Here is a 16,282-nt window from a genome sequence, read left to right as displayed (position 1 = left end):
CACACAATATATTGTTCAGATCTGTGTCGGAACGCTATATATTGTAGGATATATCTTATAGTGTATAACCAGCTTAACTGCCAGAATGTCAATTAGTTTGTGGACAAAAGATCAATCTAACATGATTTAATATGATCACTCGTACAGCTCTCCAAATGTATTTTGGCAGCAGTCTTTAAAGTCATTGGTTTGTTGTGTTGTTTAAAGTTTTAGAAACAATCTATAGTAATGATTGGAGTCTGACAGACTGATATAGTGCTGAGTATGGGGGGTCACAAGCAGTGGGGGCATGTGCAGGTACACCAGCTGAGACGTATGCAGCAAGCTGAACAGAAAGTCACTTTTTTGCTGGGTTTCAATGTATCACTTTGTTTTATTGCTAGATGATCTGCAACTATAAAACAAGTGCAGAGCTGTCTTATTGGCATGGCCGGATTAAGGGGGGGCGACAGGACGACAGGAGCGGTCGTCCCGGGGGCCCCCACACAGGGTCCATGTGACCCTGCCGAGAACAGGTGTCCAGCAGCACCTGTTCCCGGGTAAAGGCTCTGGAGCCGTGCTGTTCGACAGACTGCATGCAGTAGAACAGTCAGTGTTGCTGCATCAGCTGTCTAAGGGAAAGAGAGGGCCAGCTTCACTGTGATAAGCACATAAATCCCTCTGACCCCCGCCGATGCCTCTGCTGGCCGCATTGTGGGCAGAGAAAATGTGGCAAGCCTTGCCCCCATATCCTCGCGAATCGCGTCATTAATCTAATGAATTGAGGATGTGCCGGCCGGGTCCTTTTGCAACCTGCTGCTGCTTCAAGTGTAAGTGTGTGTGTGTGTGTGTGTGTGTGTGTGTGTGTGTGTGTGTATGTATGTATGTATGTATGATATTGTGCATATGTGTTGGTGTGCATACTGTGTATGTATGTGTTACTGTGTATATATGTGTTAGTGTGTGTATACTGTGTATGTTGTATGTGTTAGTGTGTGTATACTGTTTATGTGTATGTGTGAGTGGTGTCTTTGTGTGGGGCTTTCGCGGGAAAGGGGGGGAGGGTAGGTTCGGCTCTGTGTGGCTTGAACCCCACACAGCTAAATTGCCCTTGGGCCCCCACAAGCCTTATTCCGGCCCTGCTTATTGGTAGCCCTCTAAACATGTTTTATGGGTCCCAGCTATCGGACAACCTCCATAGACCTATTGTAAAATAAATTTTTCATTATATTATATTCTTATTAAAAGGATATGCCTTCAGGAATGTGAATTTAACAATGTAAGACCCGCTTCCAATCATAAGCAAGTGTCATATATTACACTCTATGGGGTTAAATCAATTAGGAGTGATGGAAAATTGCTCCATTCTAGAGCAATGTGCGAGAGATATACAGTGCGCAGAAATACCGTACGTATGGTAGGCTTACGGTAATTCATGCATCTTTATACGCTCCTCTATGGGACTGCAAACTAATTGCTCCATGTAGGGGCAATGTTCGTGCAATAGGGCAAAGTAAGGTGCTGTTGTCAGAGTTAAAACACTGTCACTACTGCACATTGCAGGCATCACCCCTTATTGAGTTGAGCCCCATAAGCACATACAGGGCTCCATTTACTAACGAGTGGGTAGCATAGTGCTAATTATGTTTATCATTCTCTGCTGTATTTTTTAGTTTAGCATCAGTATTTAATAATCCCCGGGTTCCTGTGTGAGCGCTAATGAAGTTGAGTCATATCAGCGCTATTTTATATATGTATATAGCGCTGACAAGTTTTCTTTTTTCTTTTAACTGGAGTCAGGCACATGCGCAGTGAAGAGCTAGTATTGCACATGCGCTGTCTATTTGTTTGGACGCTGCGGAGTTTGTTCCCAGGGGCCATTTTAGAAGGAGGATTAACAGAAGGCTGGCTTTCCACGCAGCTCCGGTAAGTGCTTTTGTGGGGGCTTTAGCCTATACTGTAGTACGGTTATGCTTTTGGCAGGTTGACTGTGGTCCTGGGGAATATATGCCTGCATACAGATGAGATACAAATAACAGGACATGTGGTACATATATGAAATGTGTGAATTACCCAGGCACAACATAATTCCTATATTGCTTATTAGAACAGCTGATTCAGAAAGCACGTCATGGTGCCAAATGCTGCTACCCACTCGTTATGAAATGGAGTCCGCAATGCACAGCGACCGGTGTTTCCATAGAAACCCGGGAGCCGCACTGCATGCTGGGCATACTTCTGGGTCCCGGGGAGGAGAGCGCAGGGCACACACCGCCGGCCCGCTATTTAACAGCAGCTATGAAGAGACAACTTGTAATAACGTAAACGAGCACTATCTGACAAATAGCGCTCGTTTATAAATAACAACTCATTGACATCTGCTATGAAGGTGCGTGGTAATGATAGCGCTGCTATCAGCAATATTAAATACAAGTATATGTTAAATGACACATAAAAGTAGTTTTAAAGACATGAACTCGTTAGTAAATGGAGCCCACAGTACGTATAATGGTTTCATCAAACTTGTCAATGGTTGCTCTGACCTATCCATAGGCTATGTCAGAGGTTTCCAAACTCGTTCCTCAAGGCATCCCAACGGTCCAGGTTTTAAGGATATCCATGGTTGAGCACAGATGGTTACATCAAATTGACTGAGGTACTAATTAATGGCCTAATTAATTATTTATCAACGAGTTTTATCATTCACGAGTGCTAAAAATTGTTCTGCATGATAAATGGTGCTCCTGCCAATCAGCTCCCAACTATCATTTTCAAACAGAAGACAGTTGGGAGCTGATTGGCTGGAGCGCCATGATCACACACAGCGAGTTTTAGCACTCGTTGTGAATGATAAAAACTTGTTGATAAATGAGGCCTCAAGTCACCTGTGTCCAAGCATCGTTATCCTTAAAACCTGGACTGTTAAGGTGCCTTGAGGACCGAGTTTGGGAACCTCTTTGCTATGTCACAGTATTCATATTCACAGATGGATTTGCTCATTACAAGAAATTAAAAAAATGAGGCACACAAAAATAAAAATCAGTATTGAAGTAATGAAACTGCATTTTTCCCATCTTCATCCGCACTTGTTACATACTGATGTTTCTAGGGAGGGAGCCAGAGACAAATTTATACTGTTTACAACTCTCTTGCACGCCTATTAATTTAAACCACTTAAAAAACAAACAACTGTTATAGTGTGCCATGCTGGTGCCCTCTGGCTGTTGCAGTTGGCACACCCGACACAATAAGCCACATCTTATAGATAGAAAAAAGTGTTACCTGCCATCCATCCTGTGACAGTTTCACAACTCTTTGTAACTTTCTTATGCTGTGCAGTGAAGTATAGGCTCATACATACAGAGTAACATTAGCCTAGTTATAGCCACTGTAGGATATGTCACTGGGTTCAGGGCTAAAAATGTAGACCTTGGCCATGCCAAGACAATAACAAAGAACTGTATTATTGCCTCTGGACACTTACAGCAAATATTGCATTGCACAATACCACTTCTTTTACAACAGATCTGTGATATATGTGTCATGTGTAAACAGGATGACGGGTTAACCAGGCGCATTCTCTAGAACATGCAGTGTGTCATAAGTGCCAACTGCTACACACAGCAGGCGCCAGCAAGTTACAACGCTAAGTTATTGGCTTTTCACTGGGTTTAAGTGAATGGGTGTGGAACAGATTTTGTAACAATAGAAACAAGTACTTGACTCTTTCCCTAGAAATACAATAGGCAGAGAAGAGGGAAGCATACAATGGGATTAATGCAATGATGATCTGACAGAAGAGAATGAGAAACCGTGCAAAGTAAAGTATAAAGTTGTCACTGGCACTTGAGCCATCTAGAACTCTGGACCTCTGATGATCTTATAGAAGACAGAATGACCTCAGAAGAACCCCAAAGAGTTCCTCACAAACTCTCTAGCCAAATACCCTTGTGATGCCATGTGACAGATAGCTGACTGCAACCAGCTGCACAGTGGGGTCCTGGCTGGTACAGATAAACATGATGCAAAGTGTAATGCTAAAACACTATACAGACAAGTGCAGATGAGTTTTACTGTAGCACTCTCACATGGGCCAATGAAAGATTCTAAATAAAGAATGTATCTCTTTATAGCCACAAAACAGTCTTACATTATTAATAACAGGCCCATCATTGATCCTTCCTAATATAAATACACTGTACAGCAATGTCTTACTTCACTCCTGGCTGCTCCCTTACTTGAGTGATGTAGCAGAGGTTGTTGTTGTAGTCAGTGCCAGCCTCCCTGGGCAGTGTGTCAGGATGCAGTCAGTGTCCTGTGCTGGGAGTCTGCAGGTACAGTAGTTACTTAGGAAAGTGCTGCAGAGTGAGAGGGCTCAGACTCTGGTGCTGCCAGCTGCAGCTCATGGGGCGGCCGGCTGAGTCGCTGACTTCTCCCTGACAGGGGAGGAAGAAGAAGTAGTCTGGTATAAGAGCGAGGTGTTAGAGGGAGAGGGGGAAGCTCCTCCTCCAGCTACAGAAGGAAGTGAACTGTCTAATGTTTATCAGAGAAATCCTCTATGCGAAGGAATATCTGCTGCTGTGGTTCCAGCTGCTCTGCTGTGTTCTATAGAAAGTTCCATAGATTGCATGAGGATAGATAATGCACATTTTATATTCTGCAATAAAATACAATATCATAAAAAAGCATGTAGGAAAGCTAAGCTTTATATTTCATTTGTAAGTTTGTTGTCTCCAACAGTTATTTGTCTCTATAAACACACAGGTATTTGTACAGTGGAAGATTAATGTCCACATGGGTCAGGAGCTGAAATGTATGATGGGCCTATTGTGTGCCGCTGCAGGGGGTGTGACAAGTGCCGTAGCAGTGTGACTGGTTGTGTGGAGTCATGACCAGTGCAGTGTGGTTGGGGTTTACATAGGGGTGTAGCCTGTGCAGCGTTCTCTCGCTCTGGGCAGTGCTGCATTTCCAGGCCTCAGTACCTCTATGCAACAGCATGACGTTATGCACTTAAGAGGCACGGGGCCGGCACAGGGCACTCCGGAGCCAGCCCTGCTACGCCGCTGACTCTGTGTAGGCCAGCACCAATGGTGTCACAAGGGGGGTGCGGGCAGCACCCGGGTGTCACCCTCCGAGGGGTGACACCAAGGTGCAGGCTCCCCCTTAGTGGCAGGAGCCGGGTGCTGCACTGTAGCATTAAGTATAGCACTCGGCTCCTGTCACAGTGAGGGAGCTGGCACTACCGGCACCCCCCACCACTCCATTGATAACCACGGGCTAGAGAGATTCAGGTGTGAGGCCACGCCCTTCCCCGAGACCACGACCCTACCCTGAGGTCATGCCCCCTTTTCATCAGCACGCAGTGCACCAGGGGTCACTGCGGTGAGAGACACCACTGGCCGGCACTCCTGTGCAAAGTATAGTGCTAGGGCGTCTGGTGAAGGGAGGGAACCATGTAGCAGTCGAATGGGAGGCACTCTGGGCGGCTTGTATAAAACACACTAAAAATCCATTTACGTTATCAACATTTTAGAACTTGTATTCGTCCTTTCAGTAATCCTGATGAAAGAATGAATACAGGTTGAGTCTCCCATATCCAAATATTCCGAAATATGGAATATTCCGAAATGCGGAATAATTTTTACATGACTGAGATAATGAAATCTTTGATTTTTTTATGGTTCAATGTACACAAACTTTGTCTAAGGCACAAATTATTAAAAATATTGTATAGAATTACGTTCAGGCTGTGTATAAGGTGTATATGAAACATAAATTTCATTTCTGTACACAAAGGTGTATATAACACATAAATGCATTCTGTGTGTATATTGGGGTCCCATTCCCAAGTTATTTCAGTATGATATGCAAATATTCTAAAATACAGAATATTCTGTTATCCAAAATACCCCTGGTCCCAAGCATTTTGGATATGGAAGACTCAACCTGTACAAGTTATGAAGCATTGATAACTTAAACAGATTTTAGTGTGTTTTATACAAGCTATTCAGAGTGCCGGAAATTTGAATGCTATAGATATATATATATATATATATATATATATATATATATATACATACATACATACACACATACATGTAAATTGAGAGGGTATAGGAGCTTGAGGCTCACTTAAGGGGACAGAAGCAGGTGTGGTGCGGTATGTTGACAGTCATAATGTCAACATTCATCATGTTGACATGAAAATGTCGACATTAGGGTTAGGCTATGCAGGGGCAGTTAGGCACTAGGGGAAGGTTAGTGTTAGGCTACGGTTGGAGGAGGTTAGGGTTAGGCACTAGGGGGAGGATACAGTTAAGGCGCATATCCACTACACGATAAATTGGATGATTTGAACGATATCGTTCATCGTCTGCAATATCACACAGTAGATATGCTGTCAACGACCAGTGATGCACGCTCCTGCTGGTCATTGACGACATCTATCATTGCCCATACTTGCAGGGCAACCTGACGTCACTGAATGATATATTGTTCAGTGTTGGTCCTCAATGTGGTTAATGACATTGAGCACAATACTGCCAGGGAAACACTAGACGATATCACTCATGGAGCATATCATTTAGTGGATACCCACCTGTAGACTGCAGTGGGAGGAGGTTAGGGTAAGGCACTATAAGGTAGGGGTAGGCATTAGGCTTAGGCGGGAATACTCACCTGAAGACATTCTCCTATCAACATGACGGATGTTGACATATCACACCACACCAGCTTCAGTCCCCTTAACTGTGCCTCAAGCTTCTGTAAGCTCCCCATTTGCCACTGTGTGTGTGTGTGTGTGTGTGTGTACACACACACACATATGTATATATATATATATATTTATATTAACACATACACACACAGACAGGGCCGGCTCCAGGGGTCGGAGCACCCTGTGCCGGCCCTTAACAGAGCGCCCTTGCTTTGGCGTGCCATCAAAATTGGGTGTGTGGCCTAATTACTATAGGCCACGCTCCCTACATGACATTATTTGGAGGTTTGCCCGCATTGCACGCCTCTAAATAAAGTCAGACTGGGGGGAGCCTCACTAGCTGGGCTTCCCTCAGCCCTCTCCCATCACTGAATGGATGCCACGCATTGGGGGTCCGACACCGCCGCACAGCTGTGGCGGTGGGGGTCCCCAACATCCCGATTTGACCACCCGTGGGCCACTTTGGCCCACGGGTGGAACAGCAGGACAGTACTGTCCCACTGAAATCGGGATGTTGGGGAGGGGTACGCCCTCTATGGGCGGCGTCCCTGTGTGTCCGCACTGGTCGAACACCCCTAGAGCCGGCACTGTATACACACACACATATTTATAAGCTTCTATACTCACCTAATTTAATATATATATATATATATATATATGTATATAGATAAAACATACGTCGGTCCAGCACTCCCAATAACCTCAAAATAGACACACCCTGTGCCCTCACATTTCAAGCATGAAACTAACTTTTCCAGTGCGTGTGCATTAAACAAGCACTGGAACGTTATTTCATGTTTGTGTGAAGAATTTTTTGCTGCCACGAGTGCCACACCTGCTGTGGTTCTATATATATATATATATATATATATATATATATATATACGCTACCGTTCAAAAGTTTGGGGTCACTGAGAAATGTTCTTATTTTTTAAAGAAAAGCACTGTTTTTTTAAATGAAGATAACATTAAATTAATCAGAACTGCACTCTATACATAATGTTGTAAATTACTATACTAGCTGCAAATGTCTGGATTTTTAAGGACTATCTACATAGGTGTATAGAGGCCATTTCCAGCAACCATCACTCCAGTGTTCTAATGGTACATTGTGTTTGCTAAGCGCGTTAGAAGACTAATGGATGATTAGAAAACCCTTGTGCAGTTATGTTAGCACAGCTGAAAACGGGTTTGGTCATTAGAGAAGATATAAAACTGGCCTTCCTTTGAGCTAGTTGAGTATCTGGAGCATCACATTTGTGGGTTCGATTATACTCTCCAAATGGCCAGAAAAATAAAACTTTAATGTGATACTAGACAGTCTATTCTTGTTCTTAGAAATGAAGGCTATTCCATGCGAGAAATTGCCAAGAAACTGAACATTTTCTACAACGGTGTGTACTACTCCCTTAAGAGAACAGCACAAACAAGCTCTAACCAGAGTAGAAAGAGAAGTGGGAGGCAGCTGTGCAAGAAGACAAGTACATTAGAGTCTCTAGTTTGAGAAATAGATGCCTCACAAGTCCTCAACTGGCAGCTTCACTAAATGGTACCCGCAAAATGCCAGTGTCAACGTCTACAATGAAGAGGTGACACCACGATGCAGAGTGGCAAAGAAAAAGCCATATCTGAGACTGGCCAATAAAAGGGAAAGATTAATATGGGTAAAATAACACAGACATTGGACAGAGGAAGATTGGAAAAAAGTGTTATGAACAGACGAATCGAAGTTTGAGGTGTTTGGATCACACAGAAGAACATTTGTGAGATGCAGAACAAGTGAAATGATGCTGGAAGAGTGCCTGATGCCATCTGTCAAGCATGGTGGAGGTAATGTGATGGTCTGGGGCTGCTTTGGTGCTGGTAAAGTGGGAGATTTGTACAAAGTAAAAGGGATTTTGAATAAGGAAGGCTATCACTCCATTTTGCAACGCCATGCCATACCCTGTGTACAGTGCTTGATTGGAGCCAATTTCCTCCTCCAACAGGACAATGACCCAAAGCATACCTCCAATTCTGCAAGAACTATTTAGGGAAGAAGCAGTGAGCTGGTATTCTGTCTGTAATGGAGTGGCCAGTGCAGTCACCAGGTCTCAACCCCATTGAGCTGTTGTGGGAGCAGCTTGACCGTATGGCACACAAGAAGTGCCCATCAAGCCAATCCAACTTGTAGGAGGTGCTTCAGGAAGCGTGGGGTGAAATTTCTTCAGATTACCTCAACAAATTAACAGGTAGAATGCCAAAGGACCGCAATGCTGTAATTTCTGCAAAATAGGCATTCTTTGACGAAAGCAAAGTTTGAAGGACAAAATTATTATTTCGAATAAAAATCATTATTTCTAACTATGCCAATGTCTTGACTATATGTTCTGTTAGTTTTGCAACTCATTTTATAAATAATAGACAGTTTTCATGTAAAATACGAAATTGCCTGGGTGACCCCAAACTTTTGAACGGCAGGGTGTATGTAAGTATGTATATATATATATATATATATATATATATATATAAAATATATAAAAAATATCATACAAACTCGGCACTCACATGCTTTTCAAACTGCAACTCCTTTGAACATAGGGAATGTTGGTTCCAAAATATTGCAATAATTTGTTAAGCTGGCCACCGCTTCACGGTCGTTCCCATCTGGCCAGTCCCTACCTGATTCTCAGATAAATTAACTTGATCTGCCATTTTGGGCTCAAGCTTGCATACATTTTAAATATGAAACTGGGTCCTGCCTTAAAGAGACAGGACCACACCCAGGGCTATCAGTTAATAAGCACCTGGAAAAAGAAAAAAGTTTGTCTTACATTTGAAAAACAGGGTGCCCTAGCAAGTGTGACCACAAAATTTAAATAAACGACAGGCTCAATCCACGGCACTCGACCATCTGGGGTGCCCTTGGTATGTGACCACACCATCTACATAAAAAATATCATACAAACTCGGCACTCACATGCTTTTCAAACTGCAACTCCTTTGAACATAGGCAATGTTGGTTCCAAAATATTGCAATAATTTGTTAAGCTGGCCACCGCTTCACGGTCATTCCCATCTAGCCAGTCCCTACACTGATTCTCAGATAAATGAACTTGATCTGCCATCTATATATATACATACATACAGTATATACACAGATGTCAGACATTACACTGACCTGTATAAACAGACATGCTGGGCTGAGCTGCCTTCCCTCCTCAGCTAGGTTGAGCAGGACTTTAGAGCAGAATGGTACAGGGGGCAGAGCCTCCTTATCATGGGGCGGAGCCTCAGCAGACTGGAGATGGCCGGGGCTTCTGCTGGCCAGGGTGGGCGGAGCTTCAGCCTGGCCGGTCAGATCGTACAAGAGGAGGGGGACGGGTTGGGGTCAGAATTAGCTAAGCTGTTTCTGACGACCGTTAGGTGAGTGGGCTGGGCTGTTCATTGGTGGTGCCAGGAAACAAAAAATTTTCCTGCCTGCACTGCATTCTGTGTGGGCCTATTTTCAATGGGAGGCCTTGCTGATGGTACCCTCTTAATAAATGCACAGCATTCTTAGCTAATGCAGAAATTCTCAGAAAACTTCAGCTTCCAGAGGATTTTCTGAAAAATCACTTAGGGAACTATGCCCCTGTGCCTGACTAACAGTAAATTCAGGGAAATGGCTACTGAAATGCATTAGAGAATGAGGGGAAGGGGGGGCGGGGAGGGTTGCATATATAAAACCCATAATTACTGAGGGCCTGATTCAGCATTTGGAATAGAGTAAGATAAACCAAGTAACTGTGTACCTGGACAAACCATGCTGCAATGCAAGGGGTGTAATACATACATTTGTTGTCATGTGGGGTAAATACTGGCTTCTTTTGAATGTAGCCCACAAATATTGAACAACTTTATTCATACACTGCAATTTAGATTTCAGTTTGGTCACACCCCTCCCAAATCTAAATCCTTCTTGCTCATTTCAAATCTGCCCCACCTGAAGTGCAGCATGGTTTTACCCTGGGGTACATTTACTTGCTATATCTTATGCTGGGTACACACTGACAGATATATTGGCTGATCAATTGATTGGCCAATATATCTGCTGCCCGTCGGCCAGTGTATACAGACGATATGCCTGTGAAGGATGTTGTTCACAGACATATCGCATTGGCTGTGCTGCACAGCCAATGGACAGACATATCTGTTCATCGGCTAGTGTGTACGGGCGGTTTACAGACATGCCCCCTGGCCAGCGGGATCCACGGCTGCCAAGGTTAGTCAGGGACGAAGAAGTGAGTCAGTGCCCGAATGGGGCTAGGCATTTGTTATTTTTGTTTCCAGATTCATGCTGATAGTAAAGCACTTTTCTTTTATTTATAACCTGAAATGCTATGTGTGGATCCGGATTCAAGCACCTAACACTGCACCACTGACACCCATCTACCGATCTAATTACCCCAGGTCATTACAGTGTATATAAAACATATAAGCATTCTGTGTTTAGATTTGGGTCCCATTCCCAAGATATTTCATTATAGTATTATTATTATTATTATTATTAACAGTTTCTTATATAGCGCAGCATATTACGTTGCGCTTTACAATTGTAAACATTAATAGAACAAAACTGGGTAAAAACAGACAGATATATAGGTAGGAAGGCCCTGCTCGCAAGCTTACAATCTATAGGGAAATAGGCATAGATACACAAGGATAGGTGCTATATATTGCATTATGGTCCAGCCAGAATGCACAGTTTCTTGGTGGGCTGCATGATTCAGTCACACAGGAATGTCGGCCAAATGTCAGGAGGATGTGAAAGAAAGACAATGCGTGAGGTTATGTGAGGACTGTGAAAGGGGATGTAATTAGATATGGAAGCTATGAAGGTTATGTGGGCGGTTCTGGAATCTGATAAGCTTGCCTGAAGAGGTGAGTTTTCAGGGAAGGCTTGAAGGATAGGAGACTAGAGGAAAATCTTATTGTGCGTGGTAAGGCATTCCATAGAGTGGGTGCAGCCCGAAGAAAGTCCTGTAACTGTGAATGGGAGCAAGTAATGCGTGGGATGAGAGACGCAGATCTTGTGCTGAGCGGAGAAGTCGGGGTGGGAGATATTTTGAGATGAGTGAAGAGATGTATGTTGGTGTGGTTTGGTTAATAGCCTTATGTGTAAGTAAAAGTATTTTGTATTGAATAGAGTAGATAACCAGCAACCATTGGGGGGACTGACAGAGCGGGACAGCAGACGATGAACGTTTGGCAAGGAAGATAGCCTCACAGCTGCATTTATAATGGATTGTAATGGCGATAGTCTGTTTTTGGGAAGACCAGTAAGGAGGCTATTGCAATAGTCAATGCGGAAATAATAAGTGCGTGAATTAGAGTTTTTGCAGTGTCTTGTGTGAGATATGGTCGAATTTTGGATATGTTTTTTAGATATATGTAACATGATTTTGAGACAGATTGAATGTGGGGAACAAAGGACAGTTCAGAGTCAAGGATGACACCAAAGCAACGAGCTTGTGGGGCTGGGTGGATTGTCGAGTTATCAACAGTGATAGAGAGATCAGGTTGGTAACTGTTATTGGCAGGTGGAAATATAATTAATTCTGTTTTACAAATATTTAGTTTCAAGTGGCGGGATGACATCCAAGATGAAATGGCAGAAAGACATTCAGTTACACAGACATTCAGTGACACGGACCAATACAGATGGTGATAAATCTGGAGAGGATAGGTAGATTTGAGTGTTATCCGCATACAGATGGTACTGAAATCCAAAAGAGCGGATTAGTTTGCCAAGAGAGGTGGTATAGAATGAGAATAGTAGAGGACCTAAGACAGAGCCTTGCGGTACTCCAACTGATAGAGGTAGTGAAGAAGAGGCAGAATCAGAATAACAAACAGTAAAATAGCAATCAGTTAGGTTGGAAGAGAATCAAGAAAGAGCTCTGTCCTTAAGACCTAGGGATTGTAGTGTTTGTATGAGAAGAGAGTGGTCAACAGTGTCAAAAGCAACAGAGAGATCTAGAAGAATTAGGAGTGAGCAATTGATTTTAGCCTGGTCTCTGTGGAGTGTTGGGAATGAAAGCCGGATTGAAGAGGGTCCAATAAGTTGTGTGAGTTAAGAAAGTGTGTGAGGCGGGTGTAGACAAGTCTCACAAGTAGCTTGGAGGGGCATGGGAGCTGTGTCGGTAATTTGAGAGAGTGTTAGGGTCAGAATTTTGTTTTTTCAGAATGGGAGTAAACACTGCATGCTTAAACAGTGATGGAAAGATGCCAGTAGAGAGAGAGAGAGATTAAAGATTTTAGTTAGGGTTGGGAGCACAGGAGACAGAGGGCCTGATTCAGAGCCGGACGCTCTGACCAGAGCGCTCGCACTGAATCAGGGCCCTCCTACCTAAACTTGGAGCGGCCTCCTGGCCGCTCGCATAGCTGTGGGTGACCACCTACAGCATATGCAAGCGGCCAAAAAGATGGTCGCGATGGTCAAGACCATCACGACGATCGGGTTTGCGACGAGACCCTGCGGTAGGGTCTCGGTGACCGCAAGCCCTGGAGTGATTTTGGCTCTATCAGAGCCAAAATCACTCCCACTGACATCACTAGTGATGTCAGTGGGGACGGACCCAGACGGTAGGCGTTCCCATGGGAACGCCTCTGTCTGGCAGCCACGCCCCCGGCACGCCCACCAAAGGGGGTGTGCTGTCAATCAACATTGGGGTCTCGCGCATGCGCACGACGGAGCTCCCTCCGTCGTGCGCATGTGCACTAGTGCACCATCGACCCGCTTGCAAGCGCTGAGCGCTTGCGAGCGGATCTGAATCAGGCCCAGAGCTTTACTGATTTGTGAGGGTATAGGATCTAGAGGAAATAGACTAGGAGTATTAGAAGAGTGTAGATACTTCATCTTCGTTTGTGAGATCAAATGAAGAGAATGTGCCAGAGGGTTCAGGTAGGGAATTGAGCAGGTCACTAGCTGAGGAAGAGCATACCATTTCATTACGGATCTTATCAATCTTGTCCTTGAAATAAGAAGCAAGATCTTGGGCATAGATAGTAGCAGGTGGTTTGGCAGAGGGAGGGTTCAGAAACAGTTTAAATGTACTAAAAAGTCACTTGGGGTTAGAGGCTTGAACAGAGATTAGAGATTGGAAATATGTTTGTTTGGCAACGTCCAGAGCTGTATGATAAGCGTTGTAGATAGTCTTATATGTGAGGAAGTCACTTGGAGTATGAGACTGTCGCCACTGACGTTCTACTTTACGTGAGAGTTTTTTTAGATACCTTGTTAAGTTAGAATGCCATGGTTGACGTCTAAGTCTACGTGGTGTGTGATGGGTAGCTGGAGCTACTACAATAGTATGTATCTATTCCAAAATATGGAATATTCCGATATCCAAAATACCCCCGGTCCCAAGCATTTTGGATATGGGAGACTCAACTTGTATCAGGGTGCTACTGGGGCTAGAGATCCCTAGGACACTGCTTTTCCAATGTCTCTAAACACTTTGATTCCCCCCTGCCATTACAGAAAATATTTCAAGTACATCACAAAGATAAACTCTGGGAATACCAGTACCCCAGGTTGAGAGCCACTGATTTATAATATATGCACGGGGGACATCTGTCAAAGTGGAAAGTGACTTCCAACTATTTATGCTCTAAGTGGGCAAATGCATTTTCACAAAATTAATTTAGAAATTTTTTTTGTATATTTGAAGGTATTGCGTAAATGATCTTCACAATGTGTTATTTGTATTATGATCAAAGATAAATGTGGACATCTTTTTAGTGCAAAGGGTCAATCTTGCAGCATTTGTAGCTCAAAGAATGGGCCAATAGTATGAGTGGAGGAAAGCAGCTGTGGTATGGATGAAGGGGCCCTGTGCTATTCACTTGACTTTTGGAATCCTTGTACCCAGCGAAACACAGTAGACAAAGCCACTATCAAAAAAGTATGGGTGAAGTATTTAATGCCGTACTGTCGTACTGTTTGTTGGTGCACAGGGGCAGTCCATTGGAATGGGGCCCTGGTAAAAATGACTAGGCTGATTTTTATAATGCAATGAAAACAGCAGTAAATGCAATTTTTTTAAATTAGGAAAACACATAAAAAAATGTATATATGACATACAAAAGTCTGTGCATAGACCCTCATTCAGAGCCGTACGCTCTGAGCAGAGCGCACGCTCTGAATGAGGGCCGTCCTCCATAATTATGGAGCGTCCTCCTGGACGCTCGTATAGCTGTGGGTCACCACCCACAGCCTATACGAGCGTGCAGTTTGATGGCCGCGATGGTCTTGACCATTGCGACCATCGCCACTGCGAGCCGGAGCCTGCGGTTGAGTTTTTCAACCGCAAGGCCCGGAGTGATTTTGGCTCTATCAGAGCCAAAATCACTCCCACTGACATCACTAGTGATGTCAGTGGGCCGGCCTCTGACGATAGGCGTTCCCTTGGGAACGCCCCCGTCTGGGAAGCACGCCCCCGGCACGCCCACCAAAGGGGGCGTGCTGTCAATCAACATCGACAGCACGCCCTCTTTGATCAGACACAACGAGCGAAGGAAAGTCCTTCGCTCGTCGCGTCTGGCGCATGCGCACGACGGAGCTCCCGCCGTCGTGCGCATGCGCAGTGCACAACATCGACCCACTTGCGAGCGGACAGCCGCTTGTGAGTGGGTCTGAATCAGGCCCATAGTGACAACAAGCAACACATAGACTTAAGAACAAAAATATTTCTTTCTCAACGTCTTTGAAGCAAATTCACTAATGGTTTTACTTAGGTCTACTTTTCGAAACTTGCCGTTTCCTATTGAAAACAGCGCCAAAGCACTCAGGGCCTTATTCAGAGCCGCTCGCTAGATGCGATCGCTGACACGATGTGTATGCAAGTTGCATAGGCAATGCTAACACACTGCAAGCACGCCCAGTATTTCTTAGAGCGCGATCAAATAGTGTATGCAGACACCCACCAGCCTGTTTTAAGACGCCCACTTGTGCACGTCATGTCCAGGAAGTGTGTGCAACCATTGGTACATCGGATGCGATCACAGCGCTTGAGGTTGACCATACCCAGCCGCAAGCACTGCGAGTACTTCAGTGTAAACACAAGCCAGGTGATGTGTACTATGATTAGGGGTGTGCACCGGCCACTTTTCGTGTTTTGTGTTTTGGTTTTGGATCTGGATCTTTCTTCGTGTTTTGGATCTGGATTGGTTTTGCCAAAACCACCCTTCCGTGTTTTGGGTTCTGGGTTTTGTGTTTTGGATCTGTATTTTTTTTTTAAAAAAGCATAAAGACAGCTAAAATCACCGAATTTGTGGGTTTTCTGCTCCTATGCTATTATTAACCTCAATAACCTTAATTTCCACTCATTTCCAGTCTATTCTGAACACCTCACACCTCACAATAGTGTTTTTATGTCCAAAAGGTTGCACCGAGGTAGCTGGATGACTATGCTAAGCGATACGAGTGGGCGGCACAAACACGTGGCCCATCTAGGAGTGGCACTGCAGTGGCAGACAGGATGGCAGTTTGAAAAACTAGGCCCCAAACTGTACATAATGCAAAGAAAAAAAAGAGGTGCAAGATGGAATTGTCCTTGGGCACTC

At 44.2% G+C, this 16,282-nt stretch overlaps 1 protein-coding gene across 4 annotated transcripts in view; it reads right to left on the bottom strand.

Annotated features, from left to right (window-relative positions):
* GCNT4 (glucosaminyl (N-acetyl) transferase 4) overlaps positions 1-16,282 on the bottom strand; it is a 73,507-nt gene that overhangs the window by 26,190 nt on the left and 31,035 nt on the right. For 2 of the 4 annotated variants that reach the window (XM_088443738.1, XM_088443737.1), the window contains exon 1: positions 4,195-4,417. The exons of 1 other annotated variant lie outside the window; for it this stretch is intronic. The gene's annotated coding sequence lies outside the window, so the exon portion shown is untranslated. Of the gene's footprint in view, positions 1-4,194; positions 4,418-16,282 lie in introns of those variants that run through there. One more of the 4 variants, XM_088443739.1, reaches the window with a different exon arrangement.

Source organism: Taudactylus pleione, unplaced genomic scaffold (genome assembly GCF_031769625.1).
Source record: "Taudactylus pleione unplaced genomic scaffold, aTauple2 ptg000333l, whole genome shotgun sequence".
Lineage (NCBI taxonomy): Eukaryota > Metazoa > Chordata > Amphibia > Anura > Myobatrachidae > Taudactylus > Taudactylus pleione.
This window is presented reverse-complemented; position numbering and strand designations above follow the sequence as displayed.